Below are 21,278 nucleotides of genomic sequence, written 5' to 3' on the forward strand. Positions count from 1 at the left end.
TTTTGTTTTGATGGTCTCAGGGTTCAAGTCCAAGGCAATAATAACTTAGGAGTCAATAATGCTGTCAATGAAAAGACTTGCTTTCGGGCTGTAAGCAGTGCAGGGCCAGCTAATGAACAAATTCTAGAATCAGGTGTTCATCAGCATCCCAAGTTTGTCAGTCTTACTAGGCTGTGGAGGTAAAAGCACATTTGGAGTCCCCAAATTAGACTGAATTTGCAATAGAACTGCTCTACCTCAGCATGAGCACTGCAGAGTAGAAGGAACTCCGGAGCACTGGGGGTTAAAGAGAAGAGTGCAGAGACCATTTTTCAAGCTATGTGCTACTAATGCTGCTAGCAGGTTCCCTGCCGTGGAGGCCCAGAAAAAGGGGTGGGAGAGTTTGGTCATCATATCTACATTTCCCTTAGCTACCATGCATGCCAGGCTCCGTCATATAAAACAGCCTTCAAAAAGAGGCTCAAATATTACCATGTAAAGAGTGTAGATGAAATTGGGGCTTGTTGCAGAAGAGTCTGGAGAAATGGTATTGGTTTTCAAACATATCAAAGCTGAATATATGAAACGTTTATATACAGGATAGAGTAAAAGTAGGATTACAGTTGTGAGTATGGGAAACAGAGTTTATTCTTGTATTATTATTTATTAAATATTGTATTATATTCCAATGAACAACTATAAATCTACCTTTGCCCCACTCTGTATTTAAGGGGTAGAAACTGGGTCAAATTAATGGAAGCTACAGGAACACAAATTTTCGGCTGAAAATATGAATAAATTTGTAGAGCTAAACAAAGATAAAATGGGTAAACTTTGGTAAGTTGGGCATTTCTTTGTAACTAAAGGAAGCATAGACTAACAATTTTTCTTCTGTGGGACTCATGGCAATAAGGGTCCGGATCAGACCTCAAACAATTCCAGATTTCTTCCAAATTTGAGGTTCTCTGGTTTTTAAGGAGAAGATTAAGTGATTTATTAGTGATGCTGGTGGTTTGGGTTAAACTCAACAATCTTCATATTTAAACAAGACCTGACATTATTTTTACAGGCCACAAACATGCTACATCTTAACCTTCAAGCATCTGATTCTAATGCATCAATTTATAACTGGTGCACATTGGGGGCAAGAATAGAGAGCAGATAGAGGATATCCCTCTCAAAGTGGAAAAATACACAATGTCCCTCACATATTTTCTACTTTGGTAAAAGTCTAAATCACAAATTTTGCCATGGTAGCAGTTTTTGTCAAATACAGCAGAAGCCAATTTGAAAATGTGGTCACTAATCACTTGCTGATCGCTATTCCGAAAAGCTGTAATTCATGCAATACATTTAAGAATTTATTTTAGCTATGTAAAAATATTTGTGTGTTTAGAATTTTAAAATATATTTATCCATAGAAATAATTCTACATTTTAACAAGTCAAGCAAATATTTCCAATGGATATAAAAAGCATATCCCAAATGATCACAAATCTAGAATGACAGGCATTAACTGCATCTCTGTCCCCACAGATTACTAATTTCATTGATGAGACTTCCTACAGCTTATATTGGCCATCAGCAGATGAATGGGGGTGGGGTGACTACATGCGCCAAGACCAATAAAATCTGCCTGTAAGTGATAAATATGAGCTTCTTTGTTCGATGACTTGAAGAACACTATATTTTAGTGATGTTTCCAAGCAATAGTAATTAAACATGTTCCATTAATTTCATGATGGTAGTAGCAAATAAAGCATGAAATAATCAAATTTAGTGTACAAAAGTGCAGGCGATATTCATGCATTTTTCTCAAATTATAAACTGGTTTGAGCTTTCAGAAATCAGATCTTGTCTTTCAACATAGATTTTGAACTACCCCTTTTGTTTGTTTTACTTGTTTTGTTATCACAACATAATATCTGTAAGTAGCTGTTTCTAACTTTGTGTGTCATGCAGATTAATCTTCCAGTCTATTATACAAAAGTTCATGGTATCCTCTGCAAAGCCACTGATACAATTTAGTAAATTTTATATATAAGCCTGATAGTATCACTGCTCCTCAAATGAAAACATCTTAGATTATAAATAAAACCTTGAAAGAAAGAAATGATCACTTGAAGATTCACCTCTAAATTCATTTAATCCAGCTCAATAAATCACTGTTAAACATTCACCAATTTGTCACACTTTTTATTTGATATGTCCCCTCCCCCAATTTCACTACCTCCCCAGAGAGTAATGGGAAATGGAGAAAAAGGAAAGAAAAATAAAAAAAGAGAAAAACATTCTTTTTAGAGCACCTTGCATATATCATTATTCTGCTTAGATGCCTGATGGGCAACTGGCAATTTATTAAATTAACTCATTTCCTGTGAATCGTTCTTTGTCATTAAAGGACCACCGCTCTGTCCTGTACGAAGCCATTAGTTTATAAGTGCTTGTTCAGCACAGCCCGTTTTTGCTGATGGTATCTGAAATTACCATGTGCCAAGGGGTCAGAGAGACAGCAGAGTGAAGACCATCTGCATTACCCTAGAGAAGATGTTGCCTTTTCAAAGGCTGAATGTGTTGTAACACCATCTCAATGAAAACAATAGGTATTTAGCTAGTAGTTGTCTAAAAAGTCCCCAAATTAAAAAACTAAAGCATAAACCTTAAGTTGCATAAATACTTTTATTTCAGATACTTGGCAAGTTTTCATCTGTTAATTCCAAATTTTAAAAATAGCTTGGTTTATTACTATTTTAAAAAAATAAGCTATACCCTGTTTATATGTAAAAATATAACAGATTTTCATATCTATATTATATATCCTATGAGTAGACTGACCAGAAGAAAATTTTCTTTACCTATCAATTTATCAAAAAAAGACAATTTTATCAATGAATTTTATTTATGAATTGTATTAAAACATGAATTAGAACTGCCTCTTACTTAAAACAGTCCCTATCAATTCCCAAAATCCCAAAAGAAATTATTTTAGAAGAAAAACACATAGATGTTAAAAAGAAAGTAATACAATACAATGATTTCTATATGTCATAAAACATTTAAAATGCTTATGCAATAGGATAAATTATTCTTTGTTATTCCAAGTAATATTCGGATTCAAAGATATACAACTGATGAAACATTCAGTTTTCTTCAGCCCCACGCTGCCTCCCATTTTTTATTTTTTTGAGATTGGTATTAGATGTGCAATGAAGAATACTCAACCAAGGAGTACACTTTGCATGTACCTTCATGAGCAGCACATATTTTATGACCTATTGTTATTGTCATGGGGAGATTAATTTTATTTGATCCTATTGATTTTCTGACTTCCAATTTGATAACATAGATCTCACTAGAAAAGTCTAGGCATCACAACAATTTGTGTCACTTTGAATGTAAGAAAGTTATAGTAATAAATATGGCATTATAGCCCAGGTGAAATATTTGTGAAAACAATAAGTATTTTAAAAATCATCAACAAGACAGTTCTACAATTTCATGAGACAAAAAAAGATCAAAGCATTTCTCAGATCAATTGGAAAACTGAAGAGTTGAAAGGGTGTTTGAAAACTAATAGTGTTTATGAGATTATTAGCTCCACTACAGGTTAACTGAGAAGAGAAAATTTAAAGACTCCAAAGGAGTCAGTGCAAAACCCTCCTCCTCCTCCTGCCCTGAGCAATATTGTTTGTGCTCAGGCTCCAATTGGCTCAAAGTCCTGTAGGGTTTAGGGCCAGACAGTAAGACGAAGAGGTGGGGAATGCCTCGAGTCCTCTCTGAACCCTCTCCCATCCATGAACCAAGAAAAACAGCATTACTTAGGAAATCCAAGTATAAAAATCTTTCTGCAAACAAATAGAAAATATAATTAAATGTTACCCCATAAAATCATTGATTCTATTAAGATACAAACTCAAATTTGTACTTTTAGGTACATTTTGTAATTTTTATGCTCGCTTGCATTTTGTTGAAAAATCCACCAATAAGAAAGAATAAAAATACAAAAATAAGACTATAAGTCATTAAAATAGTCTAAGCAATCTTTCAATTCACTCTTGTTTTTGATTCTTTCCTTCTTCAAGTTCTAAGAGCTCACTAATAATTTTGCAACTAAATATTCACAATACTGAAAAAAGCATTACCAACATTCATAACATCCATTAACCCATTCTCTACTGAAAACTCATCTGTACCAACAAAAATGCCTGAACAACAGGTTGCTGTTTGTTTCCGCAGGTTCACTTGGTTTTCATGCATAATTTCATCTGTGGCTATTAGGCACATTTGAAGTTAGTCCCACATGCCTTTCAGAAGCACACAGGTTTTGCCACATGCTTTCTGGAAGTGACATAGAGTCATTTTTTTTTAGATGTGGGTGGTGTCTGAACAATGCTTTAAAGATAGCACTTGGGACATGTTTTCCTGAAATATCCTTTTATTTTTTCAAAGATTTTCCTTTTTGTTGTTGTTGTTGTTAATCCTCACCCGAGGATATATGTCCCATTGATTTTAGAGAGAATGGGAAAGAGTGAGGTCAGGTTAGAGAGAGAGACACAGAGAGAGAAACACTGATGTGAGAGAGACACATCGATTGGTTGCCTCCTGCACATGCCTCAGTCGGGGCTTAGGGTAGAACCTGCAACAGAGGTACCTGCCTTTGACCAGGGATCAGACCCATGACCCTTCAGTGAACAGGGTCAACACTCTAACTGCAGGGCCACACCAGTAAGGGTGAAGATTTTCCATTTTTGATATTAAATATGCAAGCCAAGTCTCAATGATGAGAAGTTGTTAGTCTTAGGAAAAAAGCCATCCTGGAAGTGTGCCTGATTTCTGGGAAAAGAGAAATCCATTTCCTAGCAATTTGATTTATTTTGTGATGAAATCTCAAGGCTATGTCATTTTTATAATCTCATGATCTTAGTATCCCATGTCAGTTTATGGACTTTCATATTCAGTTGGGAGAGTTTCAATTCAGAAGGGTGTCCCTTCTTTATCGAAGTATACCATTCACATTTTCCTTTTGTTCAAGCACCTGAATGCTGGGCAGTAAGAATGCCTTACTAGTAAATCCTTCACGGAAGGAAGCAGGGTAGAAACATATAACTAATTCAGAAAGTGATAGTTCAGAAATAATCATAGTATTTGTCAAGTTTTATAAAGTGAATCATCTCTCTTTTTTAAAAATATATTTTTATTGATTTCAGAGAGGAAGGAGAGGGATAGAGAGATAGAAACATCAATGATGAGAGAATCATTGACCGGCTGCCTCTTGCATGCCCCCTACCGGGGATCAAGCCCATAAACCAGGCATGTGCACTTGACCAGAATTGAACCTGGGACATTTCAGTCCTCAGCCTGCTACTCTATCCACTGAGCCAAACCAGCCGGGGCCAAAATGAATCATCTTTTAGTTGGGTACATTCTCTTTTAGTTGACAGCTTTGCCTATTTCAAAGTAGGTATTAGTAAGTTGAGAAATCAGCAGTTTAATAAGATTCAAAAAATCAGAATCACTCAAGTGAAAGACCACAACAATTAATATTTAAAAATCACTTTCACATATGCTGGCCCTTTAGACATTATGCCCCCTCTATCACTGAACTGTTATTCTTCTGAGAGAAAGATATTGTTTGTTTTTCAACAGTGAAAACTGACCAATTATTGACAAGTTATCATTCTTGGCATTGTTGCCTCTTGATTTAAACACAGAGAATAAATCTCACAGTATTAATGTGCTAAAAAATAATAATCCTGAATTCTCAAGAGGAAGTGAGGTCTGACTTAATGAAAAGCCTAAAATGTAGATTTTTCTGAAAAGCTACTGGATCATTCGTATACACACACAGTGAGTACGTGAGGGTATGTGTGTGTGTTGCAAAATTAAGCCAGTGCTTCCAAATATTTGCAAATAAAGGAGATTAGGGTGAGATCATGAAAGTTACTTACAAAAATTATGGTGCTCTGAGGACACTAACAGGGAAAGCTGAAAAAGGCTTCCCAGGGGGAGCATTGCAGAGGTGAGATTTGAAGGAGAAATTATCTACGTAAGCAAAGGGCAGGGTGGTGTGGGAGATGGGTGGGCGAGCTGTAGATTTTCATAAGAGAGGACTTGTTTGAAGATCCAAAGGCAGGAAGGGACATAGGCAATTCCAGGGAGTGCAGGTCAGGGTGGTTTAGGGTCCAGAGAGCTGGACTGAGCTTGAGAAGGAGGGTGGGCAAGAGTGTACAGAATCCTACATTAAATGGTGGCTATTTTAAACTGCGTGCAATATATTTACTTATATAAATTACAGGTTCCCTTTGTACCTCATCAAATAACTCATTGAGCCCTTCTATCCACAGAGATAAACTTTAACTTAATTCTTTTAGCTGATGTGCAGGATAAACCCAAGGTACCAATTGGAAGAGGTGAACAGAATAAGGATTTATTGCATTTGTGGTGGAAAGGAAATATCTGTTGAATAAATAAAAAGGGATGAAAAATTTTTAAAGGAAATTCTAATCTGAGTTCTTTTACATAGTTGCACACATTTACATAATAGTTTGTACATTAGAGAAAAGTAAATTGCTTCTTTAAGAAAATTTATCTAATCTACCTAGATAATTTAATTTTCTGTTTATGTCAATTATGAGTTAAGATAAAAGCATTCATTTTAGTTATTTCATTTCATTCATAATATTGCTAAAGTTATCTCATCAGTTATACATATTAAAATATTTCACTATTCATTAAAATAATAACATTCTAATACATTACAAATACTACTATATATGTAGAATCACTTGTTTTGACTTAATAAAAATTTGCTAGCTATAAACACAAGTCACAAATGTAGAGTTCTAATCAGAACACCTTCAAAAACAACTTGAATGTGGGGAGTGAGAAGGAGGAAATGGGAGGTGACCTCTATGGGTATAAGTTTTGTTTTGGGGGCAATGAAAATGTTAAGGTACGTTAATTACATCACAATAAAGCTGTCAGTAGAATTATTTTTCAATATGTTAAACTATTTATTAAATCTTCACAAAGGGAGATATATCCATTTGAATATTTTCTTACATACTTTTTGGTCCTATCGTTACCCAAACCCTTGTATTACCAATTAAGGATATTGACATTAGAGTAAAAGTTGCGCCATTAGTAAAAGTTGGCTCAAGACAACAAAAGGCAAGAAATTCCAAAAGAATGATCTTAAAAGCTGCACTAATCACATTCATGGAATGACATAAAATAAAAATAGAAACCAGAAAATCTTGTTCTCTTACATTCGAAGTCATCGTTTCATTGTTTTTCAAGTCCCAATATTAAATTACATCACCATTTGACTAAGTTCAAAGATGGTTCACACCACTGGACAACTGTCATAGAACTCCAGTCCATCATAGCTTGTCCCGTGGCTTCTCTGGGAAAGCAGGCTTCATTCCTTACTACGGCATTAATCACTAACCCCGGCAAGCTGTTCCACTCATCAGAATCTGGGGCTGACAACTGCTCTCATTTACTGATTCCATTTCTGAGCCACGTGGGCACACCAAGCCCCTCAATCACTGTCAGCTACAGAATAGGAGGAAGTAGACAAGTTCCATTTTAAATAATTACTTAATTAAAGGCAGAGTTACTTACACTGGCACAGCAGTTGTAACCATGCAAAATTACTCCTTACATAGTTTCTAACCAACTGACCATGAGACACGTGCACTCTTAGGAAGTGGGAACGCAAATACGAATTCACAGGAAAGAAAAAGAATAGATAGAATAGATTTACCTCATTTAAATGTACTTGGAAAAATAACTGTCCGTTAGCTTTAGGGTCTTTATCACTGGAGGCATTTATAATAGCAGTTGTGGAATTTCTTCCAGGAAGGTTTATGCCTTTTTTGTGAATGGATCAAGTAGGTAATACATTTCCTTGGTCTGTGAAGTCCTATCTGAAGGTAGTGGTTGGACATTACTCCCAGCCCTAAGATTTTAATATTATATGAAAAGTCAAACTCAAGTAACAGCTGTATGTGGAGTTGTTTTATCATCTCACCTGCTTCATATATTTGGTTCCAATAAGCAGACTAGAGATTCTCAGATACTAGCCTTCATAAAGTAGAGTAAGCCATAGAGAATATGAGTCATTCCTCTTATAAAAGCCATCCTGAATTAAACCAAAGTGGGGCCTTTGTTTCTTTACTCAGGTCTCTAGTTGACCTCCTCCTAGGTCTTTATTTTGTCATTATCCTTTGTAATACATACTCATGGCTCTTTTATAACCCTCTTATTTCCTCAGACTTTCTACTATTTGGGCTTTCTCTCCAGTGCAACCAGAGACAGGTATGGCTGCCATTGTAACACCTTAAAGCTGTGCTTCTAGGCTGAATTGTTGGTGTATTACCAAATAGCTAATTTAGAGCAACAAGATCCTATCTGCCCTTATAACTCTCCTGTAATGAGCTTTGCCTACAGTTCCATCACGGATAGGTTTTTCTTGATGTTTTACTTCTTTACGCCGCTCCCATTCCCCAGCTGTTCCTTGAAAACTATGTAAAAAAGCTCTTTTATTCTAGGTGCTTTACTTATGTGTTTACTCATTGAAAATTGCTGTTATCTTTTTCAGCACATTTACATCTAACAGATTGTTCCATATTGTACTGAGGTATCATTGACAGCACTGAAATTTGTTTTCTTAATTCTTAATAAGCCCAAGCCATAATTCAGATGCTATAAAAAGCAACAGATCCATACTCCCCAGATTTATGAAAATCATATCTGCTTTTGCAATTTATTTTTAATACAGTTTTACTCTAAGTGATTGCCATGTCTTTTGATTGGTGTCCTATTGCTATATACTAACCAGTTCCAGCTCATATATATAAAGGTTGGACGTTGGTCTCTGTTCAGCTCTAAATTTCATCAGCTCTCTCTTTCAGAGACTCGTGGAGCTGAGTTGAAAGTTCACCTTAGTGTACATTAACTATATCATCCCCATGAGAGTATGCTGACACGTGAGGGTAGTTCAACATCATTATATCAGCCAAAAAGAGAGTTTTTAAAGGTTCTTACCTATAGAACAAAGAGGTTAAGTATTTGGCACAATACAATCCTCTGATTTGCTCAAGCCAAGAATGAATGGTCCACGTTGGATATGGAGAAAACATTTAATAATTAAATTGAGAGTTTCTCTGAATTATCCATGATGAAAATTATAGGCATGCAAAGTTCAGAGAGAAGACTAGTTCAGGACTCTCTCCTTTGGTGTGCCATACTATTTTTTTTTAAGTATGTTTTTATTGATTTCAGAGAGGAAGGAACAGAGAGAGAGAGAGAGATAGAAACATCAATGATGAGAGGAAATCATTGATCGGCTGCCTACTAAAGGTCCAGTCTGAAACCCAGGCATGTGCCCTGACCAGAATCAAACCATGACCTCCTAGCTCAGTGAAAGCTAACCTATGACACGCGTGTCAGAGGTGACATGCGAACTCATTTTTTTTGGTTGATTTTTCTTTGTTAAATGGCATTTAAATATATAAAATAAATATCAAAAATATAAATCTTTGTTTTACTATGGTTGCAAATATAAAAAAATTTCTATATGTGACACGGCACCAGAGTTAAGTTAGGGTTTTTCAAAATGCTGACATGCCGAGCTCAAAAGGTTCGCCATCACTGTCCTAGTTCATGGGTTGATGATCAATCACTGAACCATACCAGCTTGGCTGCCATACTATTCTTTAACAGAATAGGCTGCCTCAAGCTCAGCCCACATGATCCTACTTCCATTTTTCTCAATCCACTTCAGTGAAGAACTTCAGCTCTCATGTTTAATCTATACATATAAAAGCCTACGTGACTGGCTGACAGGTTGACAGGTCGACTGGTAGCTATGATGCACACTGACCACCAAGGGGCAGACACTCAGTGCAGGAGCTGCCTCCTGGTGGTCAGTGCGCTCCAACAGCAGGAGCTGCCGTTCAGCTGACCAACGGGCACCAGGCTCATGGCTCCTGGTCCCAGCATCTGGACTGACTGGGCGGCTGTACGGTCATGGGCATGCCAGTATCGCCCTAGAACTGGTGCGCAGAGACCACAGCGGAGTGGCAGTGTGCCTACTGAGTGGCAGCGACAGGCACAGCGGGGCCGGGATGAGCGGGAATGGTGCCCGGCCCAGGCTTGGGCTCCTCCCCAGCCGCCTGCTGCTTCGTGCACTACTTCATGTTGTGCAGGATCTATGCACACAGCGGGCTGGAGCCCGGCTAGCTGGCCAGTAAGGCCAGGCTGTGGCAGCACAGAGATCCACTGATTCCCAGCATGCCAGGCCACGGGACCCCACCAGTCCTCTAGTGTAACAATAAAGTCGGTTCCACAGACGGAATTGCAGGCAACATTCATCCAATCCTACAGTTCACAGAACTTTGACTCTATTTACCTATATCAAGTAGACAAATCAGGCATGCAACAACCTTTAACGATCATTACCTTGTGCTTGAAGGTCCTTGGAAAAGAATACTGAGCTTTACTACCTCCCATCTCCAATAAACTTGTGAAAAGAGAATTTAAAGACAGCTATGGGTAAAAGCAAGAACATTTTTGAGGCTGCTTAATGTCCTATATAATAAAGAGCTAATATGCTAATTAGATCGAACAGCCAAACGACCTTCTGGATGTCCTTCTGGATGGAGCTGGGGCTGTGAGGGCTGGCCGAGGCTGTGAGGGGCTGTGTGGGCCAGCCAAGGCTCTGAGGGGCTGCAAGGGCTAAGTCCCTTGCAGAAATTTCGTGCATCAGGCCTCTAGTAATAAATATTTCTGAAACATGGTAATTGTCAAGGCTCTTGTGTTCTTCAACATGTGGAACAGCCCAGCGGTTTCTGTTGACAGAGGAGTTAAATGTCAAGGAAACGCAGCTTGAGAAATTCAGGAGGGCTTTCCATTGAAGAGTGCTATGCTCTTTTTTTCACTAAGAAAAACAAAAGTAGATTTCTACCACTTGTATTTCCCCACCCCACCCCCTCAAGGTAATTAAGAGACTTTGAAAGTGAAGAGGATCTTGACATTATCCAACATGATCCAACTCTTGGGAAAGCTTTTCTAAGACATGAGTAGTTTTTCATTTGCCCTGTCTCCCTGAGACTGTCGGTTTTGATGGGAACAGTTCTCTTCACATTATAGTTTGGTGACATAAAGTTCTCTCTTCAAAACAAAACAAGTGGAAAACCATCTTAATTTCCACTTGGGGCTGGGGGTGAAGAGGGGAAACACAGAAATGGAAAACTGGCAAACACTGTTGGAAAGGAGGCTAATGCATTCTTTTGGGTCAAAATCATCTAATTTTGTGGTCACTTTCATTGACTAGTCAGTCTGATATTTAGTGTCCAGACACTGGCTTAATATACTATGGACATTCCTTTGCTTCTCTTGGGCTGTTCGCATTGTTTGATCATATTCTCATTTGGACATTCTACTTTAATAAATAAGGGGACCCTCAATCTCTTGTTTGCTTCAATATTTAAATACTCTCATTTGTAAACATCTGATTTTTTAGTAGATGGAAATAATATTAGCAAAAGGAGTGGAACTTCTGATCATGTGGCCTTTTTTGAATCTGGGGAGCCACATATACCCTGCAGGGTGCCACCACCCAACATCACAGCGAATGTCTGTCTAGTCACCCAACTTTAAACTGGGCCTTAAACCAGCTGTCATTTTCACAATTCTGTGTTTTAATCCCACAGGGAACATTTTGCCTGTAGCTAATTCTTCCCCAACTTCTCTGCAACATCTCCATTTACCAGGTACAGAAAGTTCCACCGTTTTACTTTGTATTCATTTCTGCACTTCCCCATAAAACTGTGATAAAGATACACATTCTTCAGTTTTGCTTAACAATTCTTGAATTCATAACCTTGCTGGCCAATTTTAGAATCTCAAGATTGACTGGTAGACTCTCTCTCCTTTTGTCTCATCAGCAGTTGATTGCCAGGCAGAGTTTCAGGTCCTGTTCAGAGCTTGCTGAAAGTGAAGAGGGCTGGACTCGGAGCACAGTGGGAGCCTGGGTCCTAGTCCAGTTCACCTGTATTTTCTTGGGCTGTAGGGTCCTAATCTGTACATGAATACTAGACACACTCCAAAGCTCCTCTCATTTTACTACAAGGACACTGTGTAGGAGTTGTCAGGGAAAATATTATCAGTGTTGCACATGTGCACACCCACACATTTTGCTTGAATCACAGATGATTTCTTTGAGACATGACCTAATTTCATTTAGGCTCAGAATCTTGTCAGTGTGGGTCTTCATAGCTGCTTTATACAATTAAAACATGGAATATGAGAACGGAGCTCAGACTTTATTGTTATTAGTCATGCACAAAAGAAAAAAAAAACTGACCTAGTGGAATGATGGGTCAGCAAGGGGGAAAAAAAAACAATGAAAAAAGTACTTTAAAAATGAAGCACCTCATGAGACTAAATATTAGGAATACTACAATCTCTGAAATGTCAAACTCTTGAAAAGGAAACACTTGAACTGGAACACTCATCTATGGGAAAAAAAGACACGAGGATATTGGCAAAATCTAAGGATGAACATCTGCAATCTGGGATTTACATTTATGATAATAATGGATACTAACAAGTGTTGAATATAACTTAGGATGTCTATTTTTAAAATGTGAATTTTAAGCTGAAAGATTCTAGGGGTCAAAGGCAGAATAGAGGATTAAATTATGACACTTTCACCTCAGTGAAAAGAATATACTAGCCTCTACCTGGTGGAAAGTGCTTGACGTCTAGCAGTTAAGAAAGCACAGCTGAAACTTTGCCAAAACCCTGCTCCCCAGGCTAGACAGGAAGAAACAAAAGGCGAGGGGAAAGCGACAGGCGTGAGGTATGCGTCATGATGTACAATCTTTCAAAAATGAATCCAAGAGGAAATCAGAGAGTCTATGCAGCTAAGGTGTCTTTCACATACTGTGCTTTTAACAAATATCATGTATGAATAATGAAACACTTTTCTTATCCACGGGAGCATCTCTGCCTAGCCCACAGTGGTTCACAATATTTTGATCTTATTGTATCAAATAGAAGAAAATGAACAGAAGTGAGAAACCACAGTTTCTCCAAGGGGAATCAAAATTTTACAGTTTTTTTTTAGACCTGACACCTTCCATCTAATGATTTCTAAAATAGAGGCTGCTGGCTAAGAAGAAAGCATGCTGCCTATGTCTTCTACTACCAACACAGGGCCTTCAAGAATGTGAATTCTTTGCCAGGCCGGTGAGGCACAGTGGTTGAGCGTCAACCCATGAACCAGGAGGTCAAGGATTGATTGCTAGTCAGGGCACATGGCCAGGGTTTGTGGGCTTGTAGGGGGCACACAGGAGGCAGCTAGTCAGTGATTCTCTCTCATCATTGATGTTTCTATCTCTCCCTCTCCCTTCCTCTCTCTGAAATCAATAAAACATATATTTTAAAAAATAAATAAAGGACGTGAATTCTTTGAAAACTAAAAGTATTTCCTTAAAAATGAGGGACCTATAGAGAAGACAAATTAGGCTGCCCTGGAGCCATTAGCTAAAACAATAATCTTTTTGCATAATGTGTCTGATTTTGCATAATGTAATCTCTTCTAAGATTATGTATATGTGCAAACAGCAGCCCTTATCCCAATATCTTCCTTCAGAAAAAATGGCTTCTTGGTTGTTCACAACCAATCAAATCAGACAGGGCACTCCTCCACAAGGTCGTGAAAATTTGCTTGTATTTGTAAACTCTGACATGTGTAGTGATGCCTCACTTCCCAGGTGCCTACCTGGACTTGGGCATGCCAGTGCCATGACCCCTGAGAGAGAAATTCCATGCGTGGCAATCTTGGGGGGAGTGGCCTGTACAGGAGGGCTTATCTCCTTCCTGCCCACATTTGGTCCCTCGTCCCATACACTGGGCAGATTTCCTTAGAACAGTGGTTCTCAACCTTCTGGCCCTTTAAATACAGTTCCTCATGTTGTGACCCAACCATAAAATTATTTTCATTGCTACTTCATAACTGTAATGTTGCTACTGTTATGAATCGTAATGTAAATATCTGATATGCAGGATGGTCTTAGGCGAGCCCTGTGAAAGGGTCGTTCGACCGCCAAAGTGGTCGCGACCCACAGGTTGAGAACCGCTGCCTTGGAAGAAGCCACACTGATTCTTCAACACTGGGGTGTGACTCAGGTTTCTTAGCAAGTGCTATTTAGTCCCTTCCAGATGTACCCTGTTTTCACTATTTTTCTACAACTTAAAACAGAAAGGGCAATTGAACTTGAAGTAATCCAAAGACAAGTGCTGTTGTTCATTGCACACAACAACATTAAGCCAACTTGATACATGGATGTTTTTCTGACCCACTTTTTAATAGAGGGGACTTGTAGAGTCTGACTGGTTTTTCCTGGAAGCTTTCATCATTTTTTCCTCTTTGGAGGGGACTTTGATTCCCTAGAGACCAGCCTTGTGGGGCCACAGCCCAGCTGGAATCTAGAGATGCAGAAACAGCAAGACTGTGCCCATCACAGCAGTGCCAGGCAAAGAGGCTGCACGACAGAAAATCGTGTGCTGCTGGACAAATTGACTTTGCTAAGAGCCTGAATGAAACTGACTCACTCATGATCCATTAGGCAGCTGGCTGGCATCCAACAGGCTAGAAAATAGCTCCACAGAATAAATCTTTGCATCTGTTGCCAGCAGCCAACTGTGCTAAATTCTCATAGCGTATGTATGTAATAGGTAGTGTTACCCTGTCCTGAGAATACGTAAAAGAAAAAAAAATAAAACCTACCCCACTGAGTTTGGAATATACTTAAAGGCATTATGCATATTAGAATTGGGTTCAGGAGCTAATTAAGTTAGGGAAATAGAATAGGAAGAATAGGAAATAGACCTCAAAAATTTATTCATCTGCTTATCTCATATTAGCACAATGCTATGCATACAGTGATGCTCAATAAAGGTATTTTGCTGCTACCTATGAAGATGATGTGATACAATCAATACCATTTTTTCCTTCATGGAAAATAAGATACATATAAACTGCTTTTAATTATCAGGATATAAAGCAGCCCAACCACTTACATGAAAAGCTAAAAGAAGGATGCCACTAATGTATCTCCTTAACTGGAATGCAACTAACTCCCCAATTAGTGGAATTATGGGCTCCTGGGTCCCATAATTATTGCAAGAAGAGGAAATCTGATTTCATTGTTTTAAAACAAAATAATAGATTTAATTTGAGAAAACAAAGATTCTGATGCCTTTAAAAACTTGAAAAGTACTGGGATCTCAACGGTCATTGGAGCCTGCAGCCAACTGTGCTAAATTCTCATAGTGTATGAATGAGTCTGACTCATTCAATGTAATGCTATGTCCAGGATCTAGAAGTTGAGGGTGTTATTGGAGTTTGGCTCAGGAAAGGTGTGGCCCTCTCAGACCACATTTCCTAAGACAGACCTACAGTCTCAGCTAGACCCAAGGACAAAATCAGCTCCCTATTGGTTCCCCTATTCTAGACTAGGCCAGACAATGTCCTAATCCAAGCTATTAAGATTAGAATGAAACCACAACATTTTCAGAGGCAAGAGGTAGGAAAAATTTGGCTAAGGCATTATGACGTACACATGAATTTCTACAGTCCTTGAGGGTTTGATGCTTATGACTAAGAGCTATATTCATAGTTATAAAAAAGATGTGAAGCAGTTAATAAGACAATGAAATAAAAAGATAAATGTAATGTTACCACAGTGTTTCTTTGTTAATTGGTATGTTGGCAAAAATAAGCCCTCGCCACAAAAAATACTAATACTTTCACAATTTTTGAAAAATACAAAACAACTTCAGGTACCCCTGCTCATTGCAAAAATACAATGTATTTTCCCCTTGTCGGGGGAAAATATAGAGACCACAAAGAGCAATTTATTCATAGTCACTACAGTAGAAGTATAGTTCTAGAAGCAATTTTGTTCATTCTTGTGTTACTTGCAAATATTGGGAAAGAAAGGTAATTTTTTATTGTGTTACATTTATGGAGCAACAATACACAGTCTGTGAACGCTTCCTTTTTTTCCCCTTGCTGTTGCTATAATCCTAGCTTATCTACAAACTGCCAAACGCCCAAGTCCACACTAGAAAAGCAGATATTATGAGAATCTGTAAAGCTAAAGGTCTTATCATAAAAATTTTTTGAATTTCTACTATTTGATCACCAAAACTCCAACTATACAAATAAGAGGCTTGCTTTTTCTTGGACAGCTATCCAGTTGGCTGTACGGTTGCTTTTTTAGTCATATCAATCCCTGCGGGTATTCAAGATACTATCTTGCTTTTCTTGGCTGCAGCACTCCCTCTTGGAAAACATCTGGGCCACAAGGCACATGGTGTGTGTAAGATTATGGTGTGACGACCCTAGGAGGCTGACTCGAGCCTAGACAATACAAGAACAAATTCAATGCAGAGTAATTCAACATTTCAAATGCCTCATAGATGAACCAACAGCAAGCGGCGGTGTCAGGGGTACAATAAAAACAGGAACAGAATTCACTAAGAACCAAACTGAGCTAACAGAGACCATTTACTTATTTTTATTAAGAACCTGAAGCAGGGATTATTTTAATAACTTAATACAGTGTTTAAGTAATTGTTGAAAAGCTATCATTATCATTACGCTGGGTCTACTGGGACTTGGAAAAGGATTTTCTAAGAGTTTTCCCAGAGAGTGAACGAAACTCCTTGCTTTTATGGATTTGGGATTCAGTCATAACTCAACAAATATGTTTTGTGCACATGCTACAACAAGGGGTCAGAATTGGGCACAGGGGAGGCAGACAGATGAAGATTAAAAATCATAAATAGGAATGAAAACAGGATTTTTGTCTTAAAGGAATTTATATATAATAAAAAGAAAAGTAAGGCAAATTCAAAAGTGACCTTTATGAAAAGTAGCTTTTGGCAAATCCTTGTAACTGGGAATAAAGACAGGTTTTTTTTGTTTTGTGCTCTGGAAAATGGGAATAATGTTAATGAATGGAAATTGCTTATGGGGCAAAAAGCATTCCCAGTAGGGTGAGCGGCACAGGTGGAAAAAGCCACAAGATATTTGAAAAGGACAATGAGCACTGAAGGACCAGGTATCTTAGCTCTTATCAGCTGTAAATTTTCTAAACATTATAGTCACAATTCTTTCTTTTTTTTTTCATTAAAAATATCAGTAGCCTTATGCCTTGTTCCGCCTTCTCATGGCTTCCCTTCCTACATACCATCAAAGCTAATTCTCACCCCACCCCCCTTTTTTTAAAGAACTAGCCAGGATGTTAGGGAAGCCCATTTTTCCTCTTCTGCCATGTGATCCCTCAATATCACTCTCTGCCCACCAGCCTGTGGTTACGCTCCCGCACACGCATACCACATGCAGAATGGGAATAATAGAAGGAAGTGATGGAGATAGGGAAATATGTTTTGTCATGTGCCAGACACTGTTCAAGTGCTTTACATATAGTAACACATCTCAACTTCTCAATTCTAGGATCTAAGTGCTGTTTTTAATCCTTATTTTATGGATGAGGAAACTGAGGCCCCAACATGTTAATTAAATTGTCTAGGGCTGCATAGCTAATAAGGAAGTAGAGGCAAGCATCAAACCTAGACTGTCTGTGTGCAGTCCATGCTCTTTAACACTTCATGACACTGTCTCTGATAGATGAACAGTAAGGGACAGTGATGATACCAAACACGTAAAAATAGCATTTTTAAAATCATTGATTACCAGCTCTCTGCCTCCCCCAAACACTTAGACTGCATCCTTTTAAAAATAAAATCTCTCCCTGATATTCTGAAAATGAAAGTCCAGTACAATTAGCATTGCGGCAAAAAAAAAAAAAAAAAAAAAAAAAAAAAAAAAAAAAGAAGAAAAATAAAGAAAAGAAAAGAAAAAAGGCTTATTTGTCACACACAAAAACTTTTGGACCTAGTGACGCTCTCGTGATGGCCATGTAAGCAGCGATGCCGCTCCTAGGTGGATCCTGCTCAGGTCTCCAGGCACTCAGCCGGGTCCCTGCCTGAGAGGATAGCAGTCTCGGCTAATGGTTCGGAGCTTCTTGGTTTCCACTGGTAATGGATCATCTGTCTAGTCTGACAGCCTCCTTAATAGCGCTTCCTCCTCGCAATGTGCTCCGGCTCATGCTCAGTTTTGCTAATCCCCTATGTGGTTTCCTTTGTTCGGCTTGTCCTTTGTTCTTTTCCCATTTAGAACAAAATTCAAGTGACTTTAGATGCTAGTGCTCTGTTCCGTCTTTCAATTCACATACCCACTTTAGCCTCCATCCATCTATCCACGCATCCATCCATCCATCACCTATCTGCCTGCTTTCCTTCTGAGACAGCTTGTCTGAAATTCTCACAGATGATCCCAGAGCAATCTTGTTTCACCCTTTACTGGAAGGTTGGTAATGGTCATATATTTTACCAACTCCTTGTAGCTTCTCTGGTCTTCTCTGCTAATGATTCATATTATCTTTTATATTTTATTAACAGAGAGTGGTATGCTGAAGATGGTTGGATTGGTTGCTGTATCTTTATAGAAATAAGGATTTTTTTTTTTCTTCAAGAAATTTCAACAATCCCAGAGATTCCTGAATCTGGAACTCATTCAGAATCGAGATTATAAAGAATTTAGCAGCTGACACCACAGAGGTCCTTGCATTCAGACTCAGACACTGGGTTAATACAAATCCTTTTTACTTCAGTGGTAACTGGCTATACTTCCTGTCCTATGTGGTATCACTGTATCAATAATATCAAGTGATTTGTCTTTTGTGCCACTCTGAAACTGCCCATAAATTGAGCCCATTTTCTTCCACCTCCTGTGAGTCATTACTGGATGCTCTCAAGCCCAGAGCTGGTCTGCCTCCATAGTCTCTGGGGCTCTCTCACTCAGACCTCACTCAGCGCATTACTGCAGAGCTGGCAATTCATCTTCTAGGACAGCTGTGTCACTTGCCGGATAGAATCAGAGGGTCTTACTTGAATGCAGATATCCAGGTTTCCATCGCCTTCCCTTTCGCTCTGGGTACCTCTTACATTGCAACCAAGTGTGCAAACACTCCTGCATCTGAGGAAGGGATTTGGATACCTTCTGAGTTATTTTAAACCTGGAGGTTGACACGTGGACCAATACTTCCCTCCCCTCATCTCTCTGTGCTCCTCCTCTCTGAGTACACTCATTCCAGTGTGGGTCCAAAAATCTCATTAGGCTGTCACTTTGGAGAATATATTATTGTTTCTGGCTTTCCTCGATTTTTCTTTCATGTATCATCCCTAATGGGATATAGAAAAAACTTTATTTCCTTTTCTTTTCCTTGCCTCTTTCTTTGGTTTTCAGTTCAGACTCACTTCTTGCTTTTCAACATTCCAACATGAATTAGACATGTAGTCTGAGGTCCTCCCCCCTCCCCATATATTTGGCTCCTTAAGGAAAGGAATAGAAAGGAGTATTATTGGTAAGTTGAATCTGCCACAGTCAAGGAGATAGTACTAACCAGAAGTATAAAGCTAATGAGGTTTAATAACCTAGACTGGGCCCTGGAAAGAAATATTTAAGACAGCAATTATAATGATAAAAACACACCGTGTCTTTCTTTTCTACGAAAACATTTAACATTTTATAATAAATCTGCTTTGGAGATAGGACATCAAAGTTATGGAGAAAGCAACCTATTTCTAAAATTAAAAACAAACTATAAATTAGACATCGGACAGGGTCACATTCCTATGCTGAGTGACCGTTTTCTTCGGTCCTCAATCTAGGGGATTCAATTCCTGCAGATCATTCCCTTGTGAGAACTGCACGTCCTCAGGCCCCTTTCTCCAGGATCCCTCCTGGAGAAGACCTTCCTTAGACACCACCCTGAACTTGACCCAAAGAGTAAACACATTCTCCTCTACCCCGATGCTCTGAAGCAGGAAGATTTTCAATGTTCTTCAGATATTTTTCTTATTATCTTAAAATTGAGAAGCAGCTTAGAGATGCTTGAGACTACTTTGTTGGTAAACTGTATAGCTACAGCCCACCAGTAACCCAGTCAGTTGTTCTCATAAGCAATTCTCAATGGCGGATGAAGGAGTTGAGGTCCTAGAGGTCTAGGGGCAAAACTCAGAATCTGCATGTGGCAGAGGTGGGAGTGGAGGTGGAGGGAAAGGTATTTGGCTGCGTCTGAAAAGCCCTTAAGGCCCAAGATTCGCACAAGTCTTCAGAAGGAAAGGAGACATCCCTCACTTTCCTCCTACTTGAGGATCACTGATTTAGACCAACTCCCGATGAGATAATTAAGGCACAATGAGGCCGTGATTCCCAAAATGTGATTAAATCAGTTATAGTGGCAGAGCTGAGAACTGAATTCCGGCTCATTGACCCCCTACTCGTTTTTCCTATAAACCCTGTTGTTAGTCTGTGCACATGTAAGGATATTTGGTACTAAAAAATTTAGAGGTGGGAAATTCCTCAAAACGTATTTAATTGCTCACTTTTATAGCCACATTCCTGTGATGATGGAAATCTTCCGCATGGGATCTCCCTGTGTTAATTCTTACAACTGTAGGTGGATCTACAAGTATCTCACATTCAAAAATTAACTTTAGCAAAATGTATTTAATTGTTACCTGGTTTCAGTTTGAATTAGGGTATGTATCTATATATTTTTTCTGATTGGTTAGTAGTGTCAAAACTGTCAAAAATTTATACCATTCACCTCATTACCTCTCTGCTCTCATAACTAATTTATTATATTTCTCACAATATAGTACCCAAATTGATGAGTGCTGTCAAAATAAAAAAATAATAATAATAAGCATTGACTGGAGTTGTTCAAATCTGATAATTAGGAAGGAAGGTTCTCCCCAGGCATACCTGAATAAATTTTTATTCTAAAAAAATGGTGTTTTAGAATTATTTCCTGAAAAAATATCTCTTATTTTTTTTTATAACAGAAACATGTATAGAGAAAGCATAAAAATATGCACAGATAAGGACAGCTCAGTTCCATGCAAATGTAAGCCACTTATCCATATATGTAACTTATCAGTACAAATGAAAAGTAAACCTCTGTTAAAATCACTTTCTTTCCTACCTCTCTATTGAAAGTGAAATACCTCTTGAGACAGAAAAATAAATCATCCTCCTTTGATGAGATGGATTAAAAGCAAAAATTGCAGCAATCCAATATTCTTTTAAGTAAAATAATTCTTTAAATGTGAGTGATATTTAAGAAAATAGGCATGCCAAAAATTTT

At 38.3% G+C, this 21,278-nt stretch overlaps 1 protein-coding gene across 19 annotated transcripts in view; it reads right to left on the reverse strand.

Annotated features, from left to right (window-relative positions):
- NRG1 (neuregulin 1) overlaps positions 1-21,278 on the reverse strand; it is a 200,690-nt gene that overhangs the window by 58,917 nt on the left and 120,495 nt on the right. The window contains exon 1 of one of the 19 annotated variants that reach the window (XM_059685462.1): positions 6,288-6,306. The exons of the other annotated variants lie outside the window; for them this stretch is intronic. The gene's annotated coding sequence lies outside the window, so the exon portion shown is untranslated. Of the gene's footprint in view, positions 1-6,287; positions 6,307-21,278 lie in introns of those variants that run through there. 19 annotated transcript variants of the gene reach the window in all.

The sequence above is a fragment of the Myotis daubentonii genome, chromosome 2, assembly GCF_963259705.1.
Source record: "Myotis daubentonii chromosome 2, mMyoDau2.1, whole genome shotgun sequence".
NCBI lineage: Eukaryota > Metazoa > Chordata > Mammalia > Chiroptera > Vespertilionidae > Myotis > Myotis daubentonii.